The sequence below is a fragment of the Drosophila albomicans genome, chromosome 3 (genome assembly GCF_009650485.2).
Source record: "Drosophila albomicans strain 15112-1751.03 chromosome 3, ASM965048v2, whole genome shotgun sequence".
Taxonomy (NCBI): Eukaryota; Metazoa; Arthropoda; class Insecta; order Diptera; family Drosophilidae; genus Drosophila; species Drosophila albomicans.
The window spans coordinates 30,970,334-30,994,810 of NC_047629.2; the positions used below are offsets into that span (position 1 = coordinate 30,970,334).

The 24,477-nt window shown below is 39.2% G+C and overlaps 1 protein-coding gene across 2 annotated transcripts in view; it reads right to left on the minus strand.

Moving 5' to 3' along the window:
* The window catches only part of LOC117572390 (nyctalopin), a 113,495-nt gene that overhangs the window by 57,062 nt on the left and 31,956 nt on the right, over nucleotides 1–24,477 (minus strand). The gene's annotated exons all lie outside the window — the stretch shown is intronic.

Here is a 24,477-nt window from a genome sequence, read left to right on the forward strand (position 1 = left end):
AAACGCCTACTTACTAGGGGTCTTAGTTGCTTTGGCTGACAATCTGGTATATTGTGCCGTCTATGGTATATTTTGAATGCGGTACTATATCGATATACCATATATACCATTTGGTATATTTTTAGTATTTTGCGGTATATTTGGTATATTTTGAGAATAATACCGCAAAATATATTGCTTTTATTTAAAATGGGTAGCGGGTATCTCACAGTCGAGCACACTCGACAGTAGCTTTCTTACTTGTTAAGATTATGATAACAAAAATAATTAATCAAATGTATATTCACTAAAGTTAAGAAATGAATATGTAAATGATATTTTTTTTCTTAATATTTCCTTTCTTTTTGATTATAAAATTTTAAATCTTAAACTTTTCTTTGATACAATTTCAATAGCGCATCAAATATTCGTTGACTGTTGCTGCTACTTTCATCTTCTCACCATCAAATTTTTAATTATTTTCGCTGCATCAGCAAAAATGTGCAACAATTTATTGCATGCTGCATATTTCTTTCTTTTTGGTTGTTTTTTTTTTTTTTTTTTTTGGGACTGATTGTTGCGTGCAACATGTTGCAAGCTGTCTGGCGCTGCTTAAGTTATTGTTTGCTCTCGCAAAAATGCTAATAAACATGTTTATTATGCGGCATCCGCAAACGCAGCAGCCGAACAAACGATGACGACTAACAACAAGTGGAAAAAAGGGAAAAACTCTGCACACACACAAATTCCTTTTGCAGTGAAACAGAAAAATCCATAATTTAATATGAAGCTTTTTTTCCTCTCAATTTTTTCCTTTGTCGAGAGCCTTTTGTGTCCTTTGCAGGGAAAAAATTCGCGTATTGTCTTGTTTTATGTATTTAAACGGACTGCGTTTATTTCATTGGAATTTTGATGAAATTTATATGCGTACGTGCTCAAAATTATCCAAGCGATCAATCCTTTTGGGCGTCTACTCTGTTCCCCCTTCCCCGCTGCCAGCATCCCCTCTTCTCTTCCCATTCCTTTTGATTCTATGTGCTCCTTACGTGCGTTACAAATGCGCTGCTTAAATTAGACTTTAAATTGGCTAAAAATGCGGCGTAGCGAAAATGTGCAGGCAGCGCGACGTGAACCGCGAGACATTGACCATCTTTGGGGATAGCCAAGCCAAGCCAAGTCAAGTCAAGTCAACAGGCCAACAGACCAACGAGAGGCACTAGCCAAGTCCAAACAGCCAGCTAGCCGCCTTTGCGGATCGATCGTTGAATGGCTCATTGACTTTTGGTATGCGCCAACTGTTTTTATACCCGCTACTCATAGACCAGAAGGGCATATCCGACTACATAAAGTTATATATTCTGCATTAAAATCTTAATCTAAAAGACTATAAGAGTTAGAGCTATAATTTTGTTGACAATATTTATTTCAGTATATTTCAATATACATCGGTATATTGATTTCTTACGCAACTCGTTTTAGCAGTATACCAAATATATATTTTGGCATATTTTCGCAAAAATTGTTACAGAAATATACGAAATATACATTTCGGTTAATTAAAGTACTTTTTTTGGTTCATTATTTTTGATAGTACTTTTTATATCAATATACAAAATATACATTTCAGTTGATTTCAATAGTATATTAATTTGGTATATTTATGTTTAACTGATAACGGCAAGCGGGTATCTCACAGTCGAGCACACTCAACTATAGATTTCTTACTTGTTTCTTTTGCTTTTTTGCTCACGTAGTTTGGCTTGTTGCCTTTCAGTATCTCAGCATCGCTTTCTGATTTCTTTTACTGGAGATTGTCCTTTAGCATTTAGCTAGAAACTGATTAATGTGGTTAGACGATTGTTTGGCCAATCATATCAACAAATACTGCGACTGTTGGCCAGCGAGAGAGAAGAAATTTGTAAATCGTTTTGGTCATTCACAATCAAATATTCAATAGAAATCCGCTGCTGCCAATTCTCTCAGTCGCTCTTCCAATTAAAGCGAAAAGCGGAAAAATGTTGCCTGAAAATTCAACACACTTTAGTTGCGTTGTCTGCACTGTTGCCTCCTTGCCACATGCTGCATTTGTTTTGCTGCTGTCTCACATATTTTAATTTATGACTAGAAATTTATTTAAATTAGGAACTCATTAGTTGGCAACGCTGCGGCGCCGTTTGCCGCCGTCTGTGCGCCAGTTTCATTCTGCTTGCTCCTTGCCACACTCGTTTTTGGGGCAACATTGGTCTACCTTTGTCACTGCCAGAGGGTCTGCTCTGCTCTGCTCTGCTCTGGTCTGGTCTGAGTTTATTTCTGTGCGCCAGTTTATTACATTGCAAAGTAGCCAAATTGAGTAAGTGGCTGCAATTGAGTCATGTGGCAGCATAAATAAAATAAGAACACGACTCTCGGGCAGCATTTGCCACGCGTGCCACAAAGTTGCCGCTGCTTCTTCTATGGTGTATTTGCAGTGCACTCGAGAAGAACTTTGAGAGGCGAAACCCAATCAAACATGTCATAAATAAAATTACAGGCGGCCTAAACAAACACTTTTGCTACGCAAAGCCAAAAAGGGAAAATGCTGAGCAGTAAAAAAATAAGGAAAAGGGAAAGTGTGGCAAAGGAGCCACAACGAAAAGTTGCATGATAAATTAGCAGGCGGCCAATGTTAAAGTGCCCAAATACTAATTTTCAATTCAAATGCAAACAAAATAATGGAAAACAAGTGAGGCCACAAACTAGGCCCAAAAAACAAGAGCGGCCTCAGCAAACAAACAAACAGAGAACGGAGGAAAAAAAATGGAAAAAAGAAAATGGAAAAGCAGTGGACGGGGGAGAGCAACAAGAAAACAACACGCAGCCACAGGAAAAGTTTTACAAACCGCAAAATTGTGGCGGTTAGTGGAAGCACAAAAACCCACCCACAGCGACTCAAAAAAAGAGAACAACAACAACAACAACAATGTCGGGTCCTGTCAAGGATACTCTGGCGGGCTGTTTGCCTGTTTGACTTGAGTGTTTGCGATGGCCATAAAAAATTAAGCGCCATTTCAATTGTCGTCCAAAACTTCGCCACAGCATTTTAGTTGTTGTTACATCAAATTTAACATGAATGCCACAGCAACAAAAGGCTGTGCCCCCCGCTGTTGCGACTTATGTGGCAAGTTGGACAAATGAAGCAATTTGTAGGCCAGTTGGTTGGGGTTTAAAACGAGGGGCTTAAACATTACGCAGATCAATTGGAGGAAGCGCTTTACAGCTTTAATTTATCGGGAATACTTTCACAATTCACATCTTTGGCCATATTGTCAAAGTGGGCGTGTCACCTTGTCACCGCCTACTTTGCATTTCAAATGCGCCGCCGTCTTCGACGTCGGCAATTTAAATTTTGCGCGACATCTTTTCAAATTGTTTAGCTATTTTCGGTGCGTTGCGTTGCGGCGGCTTTTCACGCTCCACACACACACACACACGCACAGACAGAGACACAGTCGTGTGGCAGACGCTTTTACTTCGGTCACGTGCCACACGCAATTTGTGGCAGGCTCCATGAAAGTATTGCCAGCGCAGAAATCTTTGTGGCATACTTATTAAGCCTCATTTATTGTAATATATGGTAATAATAATTTTATTAGATAAATTACCTGCAGGCTGTCGAAGCTACCAGCTTGTTGTTGCTATTGTGGCAACAGCTGCTCTTGGAGGCAGGTATAAATTATATAGAGAGGTGAGTGTTAAGTGTCCTGATGTGGTATTAGCACATGTGTCATTAAACACACATCTTTGATGCATAAGATATCTAGATAGTATAAAGCTTTAACTTGGCTTATCTCGGTGGCACAATATGGCTTAAAATTGTATTAAAAAATGTTTCAAAAGAATATTTATATGAACAATTAATTTACTATATAATAGTGGTAGTGCTTCTTCAAATAAATTATAAAATGTATTGATAAAATATCGAATATATTGTTTGAAAAGTATATTAACATAATTCATAATTTAGAAATGAAATATAAAATATGTTAATTTTAAATATAAATTTAAATAAATTTATTAGATTATATGTATATTGTGTTGTTGTTGTGGCAACAGCTGCTCTTGGATACGCAAAATATAGAGTATCTTTAATTAAACTTTGGATATCTGATGACTTTAACTTGGCTAATCTCGCTGCCCAAGTTAAAGTCACATCACATGCCAAATTTGGCTAATCCTTTGGCCCTCGCCTCGAGGAGCTTCACCTATTTTTGGCCAAATGGATTACAGAAATTAATAAGAAAATGCATTTGCTTGGCAGGCAGGCAGGCTGCCAACGAGGAAGACGACGACGACGACGACGGCTTAAGCAGCAGAAAATTAGGCAGACAATGGCGGAAGAGGAAGAAGGAGTCAAAGTGGAGCGCTTCAAGCCAAAATAGGCAAACACGAGCAAGCAAGAGAGCTAAGAAAACCGACAGAAAAAGGAGCCAAAGTTAAATGCTAAAACACAATTATATGTTAACGATTGAAGCGTGTAACAGCAGAGAAGAAAGCAAATGGCTGGCAGTGAGTGTGTGTGCGACTGTGTGTGAGTGTGTGTAATTTTTCTAGCACAACATACGATTAACTTCAAAGGATGCCTTTGACGGCAAAAATGCGCTCAAGCAAGAAACTAAGCCAAACACGAGAAACGACAGGCAGCAAAGTGAAACGTCGCTGAACAAGGCATGACTTTCACATACCCTGTATTTTGTTGTAACCCAACTAACAAGCTAGGAATCTTGCTGGATTTCTAGAGCGTATCCCAAAAACAGTTTCCCTGCAAAAGCTACTTAATAAGGCACAAAAAGTGAGCGAATTAAGGCAGCGAAGCAGAAGCTAAATGTATATTGTATAATGAGAGCACAGTCCACAGCCCACTGACAATCTTCATTCCACTCCCTCTCGCCCCTGCCCCTGCTCTGGGCATGTCAATAGGTGGCAAAGCCATCCACAAAAGGTTGCCACGGCCATAGGCCACAAGAAGACCACGAGTCTTTAGACTAAACAATAGTTTGTTAAGCATTCAACGTGGACTGGATTCAGCTTCAGCTCAGTCTCCATCTCCATCTCCTTATTCTCCTGAGTTTGACTTTCTAGCCGCATCTTGCTGTTGTGGCACATGCTCAGCTCTCAGCTCTCAGGCCCAGTTTCAGTTGAAGTCGAGGGCAATGCTTGGGCACGATAATTCAGTGCAGATTAGCTGGGTCAATAGCGACTTTAAAAGGAAATCAATAAATTATTATGGTTTATTAATAGATAGCCTCGCCTGGTCCTGGAACGTCTTGGCTCTAACTCAAAAGATATGCAACTCGTAAATTGAAAACTGGGCGTTACACAGCCACAAAAAATTGATGCATATAAAATGAGAATAGTTCTCTTATGCGTGGGCGTGCATAGAGAACTAGAAAAAATAACTATTATGTGGGGAGTTAAACTCCATTCAACTGGGATTTATAACATTTTGGTGCTCACATTCAAATAGAAACATTCTGTGAATTGAATTTACAAGCTTATTAAGATCATTTGAATGCGTTTAGTTGCGTGAAAGCTAATCCATGAGTTATGTGGTCAATTTTTAAAAAAATAATTTCAAATTAAATGAAAATTCTAATTTATTATTATAAAGAATATTATTCATGGGAATTATGATACTTCTTCCTTTTTTTCAGATTTTAATTTGTAATAACAACATATGTTTTTTAATAATTATTTTTCGAAGAATAGAGTTCTATTAGTAATTCCTTTTATAAGATTACTTGAGGAACAAATTAAGAACATTTACAATAAAATAAAATAATAATAAAATAATCTAGCAAGCAATCTATTTTATAATATTTTAAATCTAATTTTTAAAGAAAGACTAAACTATTACAATTTCTTCACTAAAAAGTTCGTTCAGCTTGGTATTTGTTTCATTACTCCAATGCAATTACATAATTTCTCTCAGTGCACTTGGTAACCGCGATACAATTGCGACAACAATTGCAGCTCGACGGGAGCAAAACAAAAGCGAACAAAAGGCGCAACGGAAACAGAGCACGAAAGTGAGAGGAGGGACAGTTTTTTTGAGGGCGGTAGGCGGAACGCAAGCTGCAGATCGACAGAGCCGGAAAGTCACACACACACACAAGCAGAAACACACTCAGTCGATGATTTGCCGGCGCTGATTAGAGGATTTGTTAATGCGCTTTTAATACACAGACTGCGCTTGCAGTTGTTGTTGTTGATGTTATGGTTGCTACCATAAGTTGGCTCGCCTACTGTCGCCATATCTAAAATACTGCATCAACTTCATTATGATGATCATGATGAGCAGACAATAAACGAGCCAAACGACAATACAATTAATTATAAAAATTCGCTACAATTTATTTGCGTTGCCTTTCTTATTTATGTATATGGGCAGTTGCCGCCTCCATCTCCATCTCTTTCCCCCCGCCACTTAAGCCTAATTATGTTCGATTGTGCTGGCATTGTTCACGCACCTTCCAACAACGCGGTCGCGACTTCCAGCCTAACGTCAACCAACGTTCCAGCGCAGAGAGTAGCGATCGAAATCAGCAGCCGAAGATCCAAAGGCGGCTGCGTTGGAGTCGAAACCGAATTCGGATCTTGAAGGCAGCTCGAATTTGGCATTGTTTGTTGTTGCTCTTATTGTCGTTGTTGTTGTGATCGTGTTTGTGGTTGTTGTCTGTGCTTTTGGGTGTGTTCTGTTTCGGGCTCCTTTATCGCAGTCGTTTTTGTCGACGTTGTCGTCGGCGGTGTTTAAATTATATGCTTTTAAAAAACGTTTAAGGATTAATTGGATTATATCGTTTTTTTATTATTTATTCTTTTGCTGTATACTTAATGGCCTTCCTTGATTTTATTTAAATCGATCGGCAGGTAGTTAAACCTGAATGGATTACAATCTGTTCTTCCCACAAACTTCTCTCTAATCGAGCTATACACAAATTTGTAGAGAATGTTTTTACAACCATATAGCGGTCAATTTATATGGTAACTTTTCTGAGCAATAAAAACGAGAAAATGCATAAACAATTCCAATTGTTATTTATGGCGCGATATTTAAAGATATAACGCAAGTTTATAACTCATACCAAAAAAAATAAAAACTGTAAAAATCAATTACAACTTTCGAGAGAAGCGCGGCCCAAAACAGGCACTTACCATAAATAATAAAGAGCAGGCCCAAAGAGGGAGACAAGAAGAGTGAGAGTAGAGAGAGACAGCAGATAGAAATCTATACGAGCCCAAGAAACTATTGTGGAATAACTGGACAAAGGAATGGGGACCATAGATGGAGTCAGAGTTGAAGTTAAAGTCGAAAAGACGAAAACGAAAACGAAGCCCGCACAGTTTTGATTGCATTTTGATCGACAGGCTAAACAAAAAACACAACATTAACGACGCGCGGCTGAATGCTTATGAAATCATAAAGAAAACGCTAACAAACCAACAAAAAAAAAAAGAAAAAAGCCTGGCCAAATTCATAAGCCACAGCTACAGACAGACACAGCTGCTTAAGCGCAACGAAAGCAAAGCGCAGAAAGATGAGACCACAACGAAACCAGACATGGCTTTGGACTGGACTGGAGGGCGGCATAATCAGATAAACTTGATGGTCTCGTAGCTACAGTGGACACAACACAGCAAAAGCTGAGCATGAAGTGGAAAATACCATCAAATAATTTGAGAAACATAAGCAGACTTCACTGTAATTCATTGGCAGCTAGAGCGTAGCGATTTATGTTAAAGCCAAATTTACCTGCTGGCCAAAAATACGAAAAGAGAAGAAGAAAAAACTATCTTAAAATCATGAATGCGCATAGCCCAATCCCCAAGTCGAATCCCAATTTCAATCCCATCTCAAATCCAATGCCCAAGCAAATGATTTGTGCGCATATTTTTTGAAGTTTCTTCATTTCTATGGAAGGGCAAACGATTCGTTTCATTTCATTTTGAATTTGGTACGCATCGATTTTGAAGATTTTCCGATTTGAATTTGGAATTCGGTATTTGGAATTTGCATTTATATTAAGTTTCCAGAGTTTCGTAGAATCGAGGCGTCACGAAATTGTAATTGCCACGATTGATACGATTATGTTAGTTGGGGTCACACACGAGCTCGTTTTTCCCCCATTTCACCTGTCTTAAAGTTAAGCACAACAATCCTTCAATGGAGCATTTAAGCTGTCAATATGTGCACAAGAGACGACAGACCGATATCACATGTTGAACGACAAATAAATCAAACCAAAAGTGTATTAGATCTTGGCAGCAAATAAAAAGAGAGATAGAACTATTCTTATACTCTTTATTCTTCATGGTTTCTTTATCATTTCGGGAAATCTACTTTGGGTACGTGCCGTCATTTTTTATGGATGATCCCCATCAGCGTCAGACGGCTTCAAATTGGCATTGTAATCGACATCTTTGCGAGCTGCGAGCTATAACGAAATCTGAGCTGCAGTCCGACAAGCCAAAGAAGAAGAACTGCGACTTCATCATCAACCACATCTTTCATGCTCATCTTCTGCGCTGTGCTGCGTTGAGCTCTGAGCCCACGGCACTTGGAGTCTTATCAAAGTTTAATAATCTGACATTTTGAGTTTAAATGAGCCGTCTTCAATGGGTTTGCATTTAATACAGCACTTAGTGCTGTTGATCTGACTTCAGTTTGACACTTTTGTGGGCTGTGTGTGTGATTGTGACTGACAGATCGGATTGCCTTTTGCCTCACAAGTGTCAATCAATGGGAACTCGTAAGTGTCGCCCACTAAGGAAATTAGTTTCATCTGGCAAAAAAGGCAGTCGAGGGCGTTGCAATAGAGTCAATTATGGGTCACATGGTTCTCTGATAATGCATTTAATGGATGCAGCTCGTCGAGTGACATATAAAATGAGCGGAAGTGACAAAAGAGCAACTTCAAGAGAGCATAAAGAGCTGATTTTAATAACTTTCTCCACTCTATCTTCAGACCTTGTAATTATGTAAATATATTTATGTTATTAATACTCCGCAAGTCAAACCTATAATTTGTTTTATCAAGTGAAACGCCCCAAGTTCCCAGCTTCAACGTTTATCCGCTGCAGAAAAAGATGTAAGAGAACTACAGTCAAGTATGCTTGACTGTGAGATACCCGAACTCACTTTCAATAGAAGCAAAACCGTGTGGTAATATTCTTAAAATATACTAAATAATATACCAAAAATACATAAATATACCGAGTGCAACATTTGATATATCCATGTACTATTTTAAAAAGTTACATAGTTTCCTATTATTCTTAAAATATACTAGAAAATATACCACCAATATTGAAATTTACCAAAGCCTACATTTGGTATATTCATGTACTATTTCACAAAGATATAATATCCATTTTTCCTATTATTCTTAAAATGTACTAAATAATATACCAAAAATACTGAAATATTCAGAAGGCTTCATTTGGTATATTCATGTACTATTTCACAAAGATGATGATACCATTTCACCATTTTGCAAGCGGGTGTAATAATCTTGAAGCGCCATGGCGAAAAGTGAGCCAACGAGAAACTGAAAATAATTCCAATCTTGGGGAGAGGCGCAGACAATTTGCATTATGCTGCTTCCAAGGGATTTGAAGTGCTTCCCAGAATCGACGATTTCCCGGAATGACACTGAGAACGAGAGACTATAAGGGACTGACAAGGCATCTTTTCATTTAAAACAGCGGGCGGCAGATTCTCGGCATGCTTTTATTACTTCATTTATATCTGTGATATGGAGAGCAAAGTGTAATTGGAGAACTGAAATTGGAATTGCAGGTGGCGTTAGAGCAATCACAATAATCGTTATATAAACTGAAAGACAGTGTCTAGACTGCGTGGGCTAATCGCAAAATATGAGGTTCAATAATCTGGCATTCTAAAAGCCATTTCAAGCTCTCTCTTTGAGCAATAACAATTATTTCAATTAGAATATTTCATATACATATAATGGAAAAGTCACAACTTTATAAAAAACTAAGCGAGGCAGCACATAAAAAACTTAAATTAAATACCAGAAATAGCGCCAGACTGCAGACTACCAACAAAAAAACAGAAACAAAAGAGCTCTTCAGCCTCAAAAGCGTATCAAAAAGACGAAAGAAAAAAGTATATGGAAATGGAAGTGGAAACGTTGAACAGCTTCATTTAAATGGCACGCAAGGGAGTCCTGGACAGTTCACGCCAGGCGATACCATTTCCCATTATCCTCCTCTGCCATCCCCTCTTTGTACGCTGTCTCCACAACACATAATGAAAAAAGTTCACACACAAAATACCAACAAATGTCGAGAGCGCGTATTAAATAGTTGCCATTTTTTGCTGTCTCTCTGTCGCTTCTTCTTCTTCTTTCTCTCTCTCTCTTTCTCTCTTTTTGGCAGCACGTGCGTCGGCTTTCCGTAGTCTATTTCACACATTCTCTCTCACTCTTATTCTCTCTCTCTCTCTCTCTCTCTCTCTCTCTCTCTCTCTCTCATTTTTTCTGTCTGAACCTTCGGGGTCTTTGTTCTGCAGTTCTACGTGTTCGCTTCATAGAAGTAAATAATTTTCAGGTTCAAGTGGCATATAATTTTTTCGTGTTCCCCCGCTCGACAAATTGCAGTCGAGGGCTGTGAGAGAAGGGAGAGGCGTGGGGTGCGCCCACATAAATAACGCCATTAAACATGTTCGGCTATGGGCACAACAACTTCCTGTTCACTCCTCCCTCTGTGCGTTTCGGCGTCGTTCCATTTTTATCAGCCGCCCATTTCAAGTTTCTAAACAACATTCAAGTGTTGTTGTCGATAGCAGCAGCAGCAGCAGCTCCTGCCTGGTATCATGTCCTGTGCTTGGTCCACGAGGTGACTGCCTGTATCCTGGCCATGACTGTGGCTGTGGTTGTGGCTGTGGCTCCAACTCTGGCTGCATTCGTGTCTGCCATATATCAAACGAGCGAGCTCATGTGTCTGAGCCCTGTCGTGCGGTTGCCTGACTGCCAGCCTGTTTAGTGTCCTGGCATTCTGGTCTCTTTGCGCCAAATCCCTTGCCCTGTTTCCTCAGCTCGACTCGACTCGACTCGACTCGGCTTAATTGCCAAATGTGTTTAGGTGTGGTTTTCAGCCATGTGCCACAGCCGCAGCAGCGGCAGCAGGAGCAGCAGAAGCCATCTTGCCCCATTGTTGTGCTCGTATTTTTCTGCACGTTGCAAGAGAATTAAAAATGCTGCCATCGGGATTGCGAATGATTGGAGTGAGTGGACATGGCACGACTATTGCTCCTGAATTGAGAGCAGCTGCGACCTGACCTAAGTCTCAGTCGATACGTCGCAGACAAATTTGCATGTTTCAGCTTCCCCCCTCTGGATGTTGGGGCACGAAGCACGAAGCTTTTGAAGTTTTATGGCTGCCATTTGATAACCTTCATTCAGCGCATAGAAGCAGATAGCAGCAAGATAGGGAGCGTATGCTGTGTTCCTACTCTCCACTTAATTTGGTGGCTTTTATTAAAAACAAAGCATTTAAGCATTAATTGAGGAAACGAATAATTTAAAAAGGTACCTTGAAACGTGTATGGAAGAATCCTAATAGTTATATTATTTTATTTTATATTTTGATTAATATTCTACAGTATCAAAAGCTATATTTAGTTTATTGTCAATTTTATCGTTCAAATATACCTACTTATTATACCGAAAAACACTAAAAAGTATATTTGGTATCTTACTACTACAATTTTGAAAACTGAAGCCTGTTCTTTCACATATCAAATTATTTGCCAAATAAATCCGAACTATTTTATCCGTTCACGAACAGAAATCATAAAGAGATCAAAAACTGTTTAGATTTCAAATTATTTTAGTTGTTTTTTTGTAAGGCAATTTAAAAAATTAAACAAATCAATTACGTTAAATAAGTAAACAAAGTCACCGTCAATTAAATAAATAAATTACCAATTTAGACAAACAATGGAATATTGATTCTACATTTTTGTCTGCATCATCAAAAATGCATTCAAAATACATTTTGCATTTTGCACTGCCCATTTTTAGTTTCGTGTAATAAGAAAATTGAAAAGTTTAGCAAATAAATGCACAACTAATTGATTTCTCATGTACATGGAGTCAAATGGCAACCAGGAAGTGCCGCAAAAGCGACAACAAGTTGCAAGCCGCAGGTGGAATGCCAAATGTCAACAAAATAAAAGCAAAAACCATTAAAAAATAAAGAGAGATGGAAAGAGAGAGAGAGAGAGAGAGAGAGAGAGAGAGAGAGAGAGAGACGAATAATAAACCAAAGTCAACAGTGAGAAACAATGCAAATAAAATGTTGTATAGACAAGCAACGTGATAAACGCGACAATTTCGTGTTCTAAACAAATTAATCGAGAAAATTACATAAAAATGATGCGAAAGCGAGACGGCAATAGAGAGCTAGAGTGAGAGCGCACATCAAGTAGCCATAATAAATGATTAAATAAGCGTAATTATCACCTAAATGCGGCGACGTTGACGTTGACTTTGACAGCTGACGTGACTACAATGGCGGCTAAGTCCGGCGGAAGCGACGAAAGCTGAAAGCAAGATGGCGACACGCAGGTGAAAGAATATATCCAGATGTCCCTGTGTCTGTCTCTGTCACTGGTGTTGCCATCTCTGTCTCGTTTTTCGTGTGCGCGACATTAAAACAAATTTTATTACTTTAATTACTTTATTTACATTTCGCCAAATGGCGACATCAACGTCATATATTAAACAGGAAGCGAGCGCCAGCGAAAAGGACACGCCATCCAAAGCGGAAGTCGACAGAGGCACGCAAAAAATAAGAGAAGAAAAATGCACAACTTGCGAATTCCCTTCTTTAATTTGTTTGCTACAGAAATACCCGCTTTTTGGGATTCTCCTTTACAGGGTAAAAAAGCAACACGGGAATAAACGTGTAGAAAATTGTGCGTGTTTATGTGTGTGTGTGTGTGACTTGACTGACTGTCAAGGGGCGTGGCACTTGGACAATTGTTGTCCTGATGAGCGGCATCATGCAATGTGTTAAACTTGGCAGTTGGCAGGAAGGAAACAAAAAGAGACGAAGAGAGAAAGAGAGAGAGAGGAACATGAGCAGAGCATAATGTGCCCTTGTAACGGTACATTAACATAGTCATAATTTAATTAAAGCGCTGAGCTCTGACTTTTTATTGTTGTTGTTGCTGTTGCTGTTCAGGCGTAGGCTAATGACAGGCTCGGATATCAGTTTTAGAACGCAAACAAAGTCGAGGAAAAAAAGCGATCAGGACATGTTCGACGAAGATAATTAGGGACTTAATTAAATGTTTGAGTTGCCCTTGATTGTTGTCTGTCTATTTTTAAAAAGCAGTCTATTTATTTAGATACATTTTAAGCTCTTGAATAAAACAAGCAATTTCTATGCTGTCCGACAATTTCCAGTGAAATAAATAATTATTTTTCTTAAGCCCTAAGCTTCTTAATTGACTAAGTCAAATTTCAAAAATGCAATTTCCCTAATCTCAAGCTCAACCCAAAATCGTTTTCAATATTTAATAAACTCTGAACTTTTGATGAATTTTCACATTGAATAAATATTTAAACATGCATCGAACCTTTTTGCTTGCCACGCTTCGAATACCTCAATTAGCCCTAAGTGGAGTTGGCCCAGAAATAATACAAGTCATTTGCTTAGCCAAAATTGATGGAAATGAATTTGAGCCAACTATCAGAGAGTTCAGAGCTGCGAAATGGCAACGCATGAAATTTAATCGATTGCATGTCTAAGCCACGATGACGAGGTGCGATTACTTTCAAGAGAGAGAGAGAGAGAGGAAAGAGAGAAGAGAGTTGGGAAATTGCCAATTAGACACACGCACGATGCAAACGCGTTTTAAATGCGCTTTTAAAGACCATTAGCAAAGCTCACCATTGGCTTTCAGACAACGACGATGATAATGATGATAGTGATGATGATGATGATGATGACCCCAACAAAACAGGTGGCAAAGCATCAGTTGCAAGCAGCAAGCAGCAAATTAGTTGGCACTTCTTCTTCTGTCCATTAGCCACAGAGCACAAACTTCTGCTCTTTGATGTCTTATTGATGATTTTGACGATTAGACTGAGACTGAGACTGTGTAGCTGATTATTCGACTTCCTCTTTTTAGCTCTCACACTGTAAATGCAAAGTATTTGCTCTCAGCTATTCATCAACAACTTGCTTTAATTAGTATTTAATATTTGCAGAGCCGAAACGATTAAGTGTGAGCAGCTTTTCAAATGCAAAAATAATAATTTCAATTGCCATTAGAAATCTGATAGCTTTCGCTTTAATATCCATAATGACATCGATAAATCCAGCAGCGAGACCGCCAATTAAATGACCACCAATGAGCTGAAGTTCTGTCTGCTTTTGGTTTTTGGTTAACTCATAAAGTCAATTAATGAACGTTTTTTGAGGTTACCAAAAACTGCAGTTCGCAATGCAAACAAGACACGTTAATTGAGCCAAACAAGTGTGTAAATCGACATCATCATCGGAGTTCTCATCCTCTGTGTTCATCAACGGCGTCAAAATGGATGGAAATTCAACACTTGACAAGTGTATGAATATTTCATTGGAAAATTTTTGGTTTGTCAATGGGAAGATGCGAAATATGCGCAATGAGTACATTGCAAAATCGAATCGAATCGAATCGAATTTGAGGTGCAATTGGAATTGGAATCGTTGCGAGATTGTCATTACCATATGTCATCTGACGATTTCGCATATTCGCGTGTTTTTGGCATTTAATTGCGCGTCCTCTGCTATTTGTTGTGTTTGTCTTCTCTGTCGTGTTGCAGTGCCGCAATTTTCAATTAAAATTTATGAATTGAATGGTAAATGGTAAATAGACGCAGCTTCCTCGTTGCTGCCCCATGTTTGCCCTCTGTGCGCATAAATTATGGAAATTCGTAAACGCCAAAAAATATCCATGGAGCACGGACAAATATTTTCGCATAAATATTTGTTGCTGTTATTTGGCATTGTTAAATGCATAAATATTTAGCAACATTCCAGTGCCCTTTTTCCATAGTTTTTCCGCATTTTCAGCGGCAATTTTCAATTAACAATTATCATGCATTCATTGCAGTGCAGCCAGAGAGAGAGACGGTGAAGGGGAGACAGAGCGGGAGCGGGTGCCCAACCATTTATTGACTGCTTTTGGGGCTGATTTTGACAACAGGCCAAATTGAAATGTAATTGTTTTGCCAGCCATGGTCGTCGCATTCAAAATTGCAATGCCAACTCTTCCGTTTCTGCCAGTTTATTTATCCACCAATTGGCGCACCAAACAAATTCAACTACCCTTCCACCCCCGTCCCACCTCTGTGTTAATGATGCAGCCACAGAATGCCGTTAGCATATGGTGCCACTCCCACGGGATTGTCTACCATTACGGCTGCCACCAGGCGGTGGCACATCAAAGCGCGGCTTTTCACTTGAAAAATATATTTGGAAAATGCCAAGATTTGCATATGTGTAGTATTTATGTTGCCACTGATTGCATGTAGGCTTACAGTGCCGCACAATTGTTTACAGCCCCACTCCTTCTCTCTCTCAATACAGAAAAACTTACTCTGCTTACATAGAAAATCACATCAGCTTACCTGCAATTGACAGAAAAAAAGGGGAAAATTTAGTAAAAATATGTTGGTTTATATTAAATTGGATTTTTAAAAAAATATATGTGAATATGGGAATAACTTTTTAATATAAATTTGTTTTGCATTTAGATAGTTTCCTAATATTTAAGTGCATTTAAATAAGTGGACAATATTTGTGCACTAAATTGATAACAAAAAATTAAAAAACAAAACATAGTTCATATATTAATTTTTTTTTTTTTTTTTTTTTTTTATTACTGTATGTTTTATATTTTGAATCTTCTCTTACGAGACTAACAAAATGTGTTTAAATCTTAAAAATACTACATTATTCTAACAGTTTCTTAAACTGTATTTATGGTAGGCGGTCCTAGTAATTGTCGCTGGATGGGACGGTCGTTACGACGAAGGCGGGAACGGCTGCATACTAATGTTAGTGCTCTAGCAAGGTGATTTGGATGGTTCGACAGCTTGATGTAGTAATTTTCCATGTGTTGTGCTATTTCATCTCGGACGGGAAGTATATTCAAGTCTCTCTGAATGTTTTCACTCCGAACGTACCACGGTGCCCCGGTGATAGTTCTAAGGATCTTTGCTTGGGCTCTCTGCACGATCTCTACGTTGCTGTTGCTGGCGCTCCCCCACAACTGAGAGCCATAAGTCCAGATTGGTTTCAGAACGGAGTTATAGAGCAGGACCTTGTAATCCAGACTAAGGGGGGAGCGGGAGTTTATAAGCCAATGCAGACTGTTTGCCTTCAGCCTTAGGTGAGTTCTTTTAGCTTCAATGTGCGTGCGCCAGGTGAGCCGTCTGTCGAGATGTACGCCAAGATACGTTACTTCATCTGATTGGGGAAGCACGGTGTTGTTTAGTGTAAGGTTGGGGCAATTTCGTCTATTTAAGGTAAAAGTTACGTGTTTACATTTTTGCTCATTTACTTTTATACGCCAGTCTGAGAGCCATTTCTCTACAGCGTCTAGATGGGTCGCAAGTTGCGCTGAAGCTTGTTGTGGAAATTTAGATCGGCTAAGGATCGCGGTGTCGTCGGCAAACGTAGACATAGTCAGTTGTCTACTCGTAGGGATATCAGAAGTGTAGAGTAGATATAGAGTCGGCCCGAGAACGCTGCCTTGAGGAACACCAGCTTCGATATTATGTTCAGCTGACATGACGGTATTGCATCTCACTACAAATATCCTGTTGTAAAGATATGACTTCAAGAGTTTATGCGTGCTATTAGGGAGCATTATTTTGATTTTGTGCAATAGGCCGTCAAGCCATACTCTGTCGAATGCTTGAGAGACGTCCAAAAATACCGCAGTGCAGTACTCCCTATTCTCGAATGCTGTTCGAATTTCTGATGTTATGCGGTTCACCTGTTCGATAGTTCCATGCTTTTCGCGAAAACCGAATTGATGTGCTGGGATACTATTATGTCTTCTTAAGTATGGTATGATACGGGTTAAAAGGCATTTCTCAAAGAGTTTTGATAAACACGAAAGTAGGCTTATTGGTCTGTATGAGGAGGTGAGAGTGTGGTCTTTTCCTGGCTTTGGTATCATTATGATGATTGACTTTTTCCACCTCTTCGGGAAGCAGCCGATTCTTGTCATCGCGTTGAAGAGTTGGCATATGGTACCAACAGCACATAGTGGGAGTTCAATAAGCATTTTTGGTGTTATTAGATCGCAGCCCGGAGATTTTCGCGGTTGCAGCTGCTCTTTTATAATTTTTATGACTTCGCATACTCGAAATACAATTGGTTCGGCAATAGGGAAGTCTACTTCTGTTTGTAAACGTATATTAGGCAGGTTTGTTACTGGATTTGGCTGGAAAACATTTTGAAGGTGGGCAGCGAATGTGTCGGCTCGGTCTTTGTCGCTTCGGGCCCAGCAACCTGCAGGGGTCCGTAATGGCGTAACCGTTGCTGTTGGTGCGCTCAGTGTTGAGTGAGCTTTCCAAAGTGGAAATTTTGAGCTGGTTGGAGATAGTTGCTCTATATAGCGCTGTATGGATCTGTCTTCTTCTTGTCGTAGAGCCTGGGTGAGTCGACGTGAAGCTTCTTTTAACTGTTGTTTTGCAGATGGCGATCGAGATAATTGCCATTCGCGCCGGGAGCGACGCTTTGCCAGAACTAACTGCTCTATTTCTGCATTCGTGTGCTTGGTGTTATGTGTTATATTTTGCCTACGTGGTATTGCGATTCGAGCCGCTGAAACCAGAACTGTTTCGATATTGTTTACGGTTCTGTTGATGTCATCTTCGTCGGTTAGCCGTGGTGTAAGTTCAATGTGTGAACTTATGTATTTCTTGAATTTGAGCCAGTTTGTGCTGTTAGAGGTTAGCATGACGGGGTTGTCATTACTAACTGGCTGTTGGTTTAGGCCAAAGAGTACAGGCGAGTGGTCTGATGATAGATCCGGTAGAGAACAAGCGCTAATCAGATTACGTGGGATGTTTTTTGTAACTGCGAAGTCAATCAAGTCTGGCAATTTTCTTGGATCACTAGGCCAGTGAGTTGGTGAACCAGGGGAAACGTAGTCAAGCTTGTTGCTAGGTTTTATAATTGCTTGATACAGCTGTCTTCCTTTCGGGGACACGAGGCGAGATCCCCAGTGCGTGTGCTTAGCGTTATAGTCTCCTGCTGCTATAAAGTAGTTGCCTAGCGAGTTGAAGTAGTCAATAAATTGGGTTTCGGATATCGTAAAGCGAAGAGGACAGTATACCGCGGCTAGTGTTATATTGTGACAATCCAACTGTATAATGATAGATGTGGCTTGCAGATAGCTAGTTGCAAACGCATTGTGGAAGTGGTGCTTAATGCGGTTTTTAATCAGTATTCCAGTGTCTCCATGGGCCTTTCCATCAGGATGATTTGTACTGTAGAACAAATACCCTCGGATTTGGAAATTGTATTTGTTGGTAAGGTGGGTTTCTGTTAGTAGCATTACGTCGATTTCATTGTCATTCATGAATTGTGCTAACTCAATTTTGTGCCGTGGAACGCCGTTGGCATTCCACAGTGCAATGCGTAGGGGAGCCATTGATTATTTTGATAGAGTGCTTTGGAGCAACTGAATCAAAATATGTTGATTTGTCATCAGACTTTGCATGGTTGTTCTCATAAAAGCAATGAATTCCTCCATGCTTTGTTGCAGTCTGAGTATCATCGTTTCCATTTTATATTCTTTGTGCTCTACGGGTTGGTAAGGGACTGTAGGTGGTGATTGGTCATTGCAAGCAGGGCTCGCCTGATTCGATTTTATAACGCTTGCAAAGCTTACGTTTTTTGTTACGTTGGAACTACCGAGTGATGACCTGGCTGCTGACGAAAAGAAAACTTCAGGCGTGAGTTTGGAGGGTATTAATGGTGCGTTGTGGGATCGCGTTGTTAAGACTTTATGGTTGATACGACTTTTTAACTCCTTGTATACTGGACAGCCTCTATAGTTTGCGGTGTGGTTTCCTCCACAGTTACTACATTTTTTAGTGGTTGGGTCCTTTTGTGCTTTACATTCAGCAGATGTATGCAGTCCTCCGCAAGCTACGCATACAGAGCGGAGTGTGCAGTAAGATTTAGTGTGTCCGTATTCTTGGCAATTTGCGCACTGGACCGGGCCATTACGTTTGTGCGGCTCTTCGACTGTAATTCTGCGATGCAGTAAGAACTGAATTTTGTAGATGGGATGTACTTCGTTTTTCTTGAGGGCCTTGGAGTCAGGAACGAGTTCCACTTTGAAGAGAGGTTGCGGTTGCTTGTTTCTATTGCGGATATTTATAACGGTTTTTACGTTGAAACCTTTATCTTTTAGTGCCTGTTCTACTTCAGTAGTGTTAACATCTGGTTCGATGCCTTTTATGACCACTTGTTGTCCTTTGCTACTTTTTAGCTGATAAGTGTAGTAACTTTTTTTCTTGGCGTTTAGGAGCTCCGTCAATTTTCTGAAGTTTTCTTCGCTTTTCACTTGGACCTTGGTTTCATGAGTGTCTCCTTTAGTCAAGGGGATTACATGGAAGCTATCTTTACCAATAAGATCGATAATTGTGTTCACAAGGTTGTTAGAATTTTTCTCTCGGATGTATAGCGGAGGCGGCTTCGCTTTGCTTTTGTCCGCATCCGTGACTGTAGAAGGCATTTCGTTGGAGATGTCAGCCAAATTTCAAATCTATTTGCTGTATTAGGGTTCTGCATAGTTCCTTGATCGGAGGAAGCCCGATTGATTTTTGCAACGTTACCCATTTTCGAGCCCTGTGGACTTTGTTTTCTTTTAATGTTTACGTAGCGATCCATGCCAGTCTGTATGGTCGAACCTTGCTTTTTACTTGGTGCGTTTGTCAGTGCAAACTCAGCTGACACAGCAGGTGGAACGATCGACGGTATCGGGTATACAGACGAAACTGATGTTGTTGTTGTCGTCATTGCATTTACAGTTGCAACTGACGTCACTGTGCTAGTTACCGTGGCCAGACATGTGTGCAGTTGGGGCGAGGCAAAGCAAGGAAGGGGGGAAACACATTTATCGCTTACCTCGCTTTGCGCTGTCGGTAACGCAGACGGAGAGAAAGAGTGCGCCCTTTCGTTGAGAGTAGGCTTGAGTTCGTTTTTCGGTGTTGGGGTTAACGCTCGCGGTTGATCGGCAGAAGCTTTTGTTTTTGCTGATTCGTCTGCATCTGTCGACACGAAAGAGAAGTATGCATTGCTAAGAGAGCGCCGACGCTCGTCTAGCTGACGTTGGCGCTGCGACCGAAGCTCGCTTTGGTTCATCACCTTATTTACTTTATGTTGGTTTTATATGTTTATTATTATTAGTTACAAAAGTGCACTAGTTTTAAACACAAAATAAAAGTAAGTTGCGACTTTTCATCGCACTAAGCGTCTTTTCGCCGTTTGTCTTGATTGATATCGGGTTTTTTTTTTTTTTTTTTTTTTTTTATAATTGGTTGTCTTCCGGAGCACAAAGTGAAATAAAAAAACACGTCTGCACTCGTTGACGTTCGAATTCGAATATTTATTATTTATTAATTTGAATATTTATTAAATATAGTCTGCGAAATATTTATTTTGATGTTATATAAATGCATGCGAGTGATGTAACATTACTTTTTATTATATTATATTTTTTATAATATTATGCTTTTTGTTATTGTTTTGTTTGTGCATTGAATGTACACAAATAATTTGATATTATTTATTGGACTTAGAGAGTCGTCGAGATTGATGAATAAATAAAGAATTATATACAATTTTTAATTTTTTGAGTCTGTAAAATAATTTTTCAATATAAAATAGAAATCAGCACATACAAACTTACATTTAAATTAACTTTCTGTAAAAAATGGAATCAGTTGAAATTCTTGTATAGAAAACTTGAGTAGGTTAAACAAATATCAAAGCTATATTGGGGCGTGCTCGACTGTAAGATACCCCCTACCCATTTTCAATGAAAGCAAGACAGTGAGGTATTCATTTTTAAATATAAAAAAAAAATACAAAGACTTCTCTTTTATACAAATCTTAATCAACATTAACTTTGAGTTTAATAATAATTGATTACATTCACAATTGCTGATTATAAAATGACTCCATAAATATTAAATCAATGGAAATACTTTATTTCAATAAACGTTTATTAAAACTAACGATAAGTAAAGCTTATCAATCCGCTCTTATCGGTCACATATTCAGTCGAATTCCCGCAACACACATAGACAACAGCTGTTGCCACTCCCTGCTCGAAAGTTGCCTCTCGACAATAATTCTAGAAATGCATTTAAACATCGCACCTAATTTCAATTAAAGTGCGGAAAATAATAAAAAAAAAAAACTGTGGAAAATAAGGGAAAAACTAAAGTCAAATTGGAATAACGTATGAAGAGGGAAAGCGTAATAAATACAAATACGGGTAATTTGTAATTTTTAGGTATTTCGTTAGGCACCGACAAAGTGAAAATGTAGCAATATTTCAAATTCGCCCACGCTCCGCTCTCCATCCCCGAAGTCGACTCGACTCGACTCGGCTTGACTCTAATGCTTCCAGGTGAGTGCACATTATTCATTACTAAGCAACCCCTCTCCCACTACTCCTTTTGCCCACTCCACTTGCTGCCACCAAACACCCTTTAGCCGCCTCATGCCTCATGCCACATGCGAGTCCTGTGCTTAGGCGCGCCGTGTTGATGTGCATGTTATTATCCATTATGTGGCACAAAAAGGGAACCCTCGACCTCAGACTGAAAGCGCGCACACACACACACAGAAACACAAACACCCCCTACACACATACATACACAAGCTATTTTTTTTTGCTGCTTGTTGTTGCCTTTTTAAGTATTATTAATTGTCTGCCATGTTTGTTCTTGCCACAGGATATGTGAACAGCAGTGTGGCACAAAGGGAAATGCAAACGGAATGGGAAATGGGAAAAGCAAGTGAAACTGTAACTGAAACTCTGAACTGAACTGAACTGAGCTGAGCTGAGCTTATTTGTCTAGTGTCGTGGAGCATTATGATAAAAATCTAATTTATAAATTCATATTTTGTTTACCATTTGCTTAGCACAATATGTTTACAGTGGGCGCAAGCAGTTCACCGCACTTCATCTGCATATGCATACACACTGTGGGCCATTTTATGCTTGAGTGAACTAAAATTCGACTGCCTACTTCGCTAGTCAATTATGTAGACTGGGGTCAAACTGTGCTCTTGGCATTGACTTGACTTTATTGGCAGACGTATCGGTTAGTGCTTATTACTCTTCAACTCCTTAGGACACGCTTACCTGCAATCAAAGAGAGCAGTTCGAATGCCACGCCCATAATGCCAGTCAAAAATTGAACTTTTTGTATAAGGCAAACGAAATGTAATGGCAGAAAAGTGCACTTCCCTGCAGCTGAAAATTCCACAAGAGTGGTAAGTGGAGAGTTCGGAGAGTTTGGAGAGTTACAAGAGTTCGCGCACTTTGAAGTGCGATATACTGGTTCAATTAACTGGCAAACAGACGCTGTCTCTGGCCCATAGCTGTGAGGGGCCCCCAAATGCGATCTACCGATTTTCACAGCATATTCAAGAAGTCAAAGAAGTGGAAGAGGAAAATGAGATACAGATACTCGCTACGATCGTGCGGCAATTGCACATAATTTGCATAGTTTATGCAGACGGCGGCTGCAGATAACTGAGATCCATAAGTTAACATGTTTATTTCGATTTGGGGCTCGCTTCAAGAATGGGCTCATAACTTAACTTTCGAATGGCCACAATTAACTAACTCTACATAGTTATCGCTGACTGGTCGACTGGTCTTTTGGTCTAATCGAAGCCACAACCCGACTGGCGTCTTGCTTGTTGTGACATGCTAAGTGAGACACTTTTGTGCCCTGATATTTACGAGTTGCGATAGAGCCGAGAGACAAGCACCTCTTCAGATTCCCCCAAAAGAGAGTTGAGATCGTGCTCAAGCAGTTTATTTATGCGATGAGCTTTCGAGCAGTTGTTGACGCATCAATGAGATTGTGCCAAACTTAATGACTTCATCAGGGTCCGAGACCTGTTTTGCTCTCTTCTCTTGTTCTTTGACCCGACTAACGATCCAAGCATGTCGCATAAGTAGTTTGACGCACAAAAGACGAGAGTGTTAATAAACACACAGTCCATTTAGGTTAAACAATTACTAAAATTATCACTTGTTTGAGAAATATAGTTCAGTTCTTTTTGTTGTTTAGTCTCGGAATTTCTTTGTACCTCTCAAATGCCAGTCATGCTGACAAGTGCATAGACTTTCGTTATATTTGTGGTTGTCAGTGAGGTAGGTCCAGAGGGTGCAGACCCAGAATATCTACTCATGCGGTTTCATTTTTATCGAGCCCCGCTCAGTGCAAGCCTCTGGCTTGATTATGCAAAACCTTGTATAAACAACCGTATCAAACCACAACAGCTGTTATAAAGTGATAAGTTCATTCTAGCGTAAAGCTTGACAATGAATTAGAAAGAACGGGACAAACATAGCAAGAGTAGCATAGCAAGAGCGCAGATGCGAAGAGAGTGCGAAATTGTTTGTGAGAATAGAGAAGACAAAGAACCATACGAAAAATGAGGTACAAAGCTAAACGGTAATATCAATTAGAACCTACACTACGAGAAATTTAGTATTAGTTGAACTTTAGGTTCAAAATATTGCTACTAGAGCTCACAGATTATTCTGTTTTATTTATCCAAGACTTTAACATTCGTGAGTATTTTGATACGGAGAAGATCACAGTGTAAGAAAAATCAATCATTTCGCAGGAAATAAATTTTAAAAAATATATTTCAAAAAAAGAAAAAAGATTAGAAAAAAACGAAATAGTTAATTTCGAATAATCTGAAAAACTTGAATATATAAAAGCAACAAATTGGAATGTCAAAATTAAAAGGAAAAAATGTATATTTGAAAATGTTAAACATTTGTGTAGCAAGAACATTTACAATTTAAGTTCAACTACGAACTTTTGTTTGCATTCTACACATTGAAAAATAAAAAAATAAAATAACAACACAACATAAATATAGTATACAACGAATTGAACTTAAGGGATTAAATTACTTTCTTAACATTTTAATAGTCTCGTAATATTTTAAATCAATTACTTGAATTGAACATTAGAAGTTGAAGCAGTAGTTTAATTTTAAAAATGTTTAAAAGTTATGTATTATTTGATATATTCAATTGTTTATTCCCACTTGAAATTTTACTGCACTTCCTCTTCCAAACCTTTTCTCGCAGTGTACAGAGTCCAGCTGTAGCCGTGGGGGAAATGCCAAGTGCGACTAACAGAGACCCGA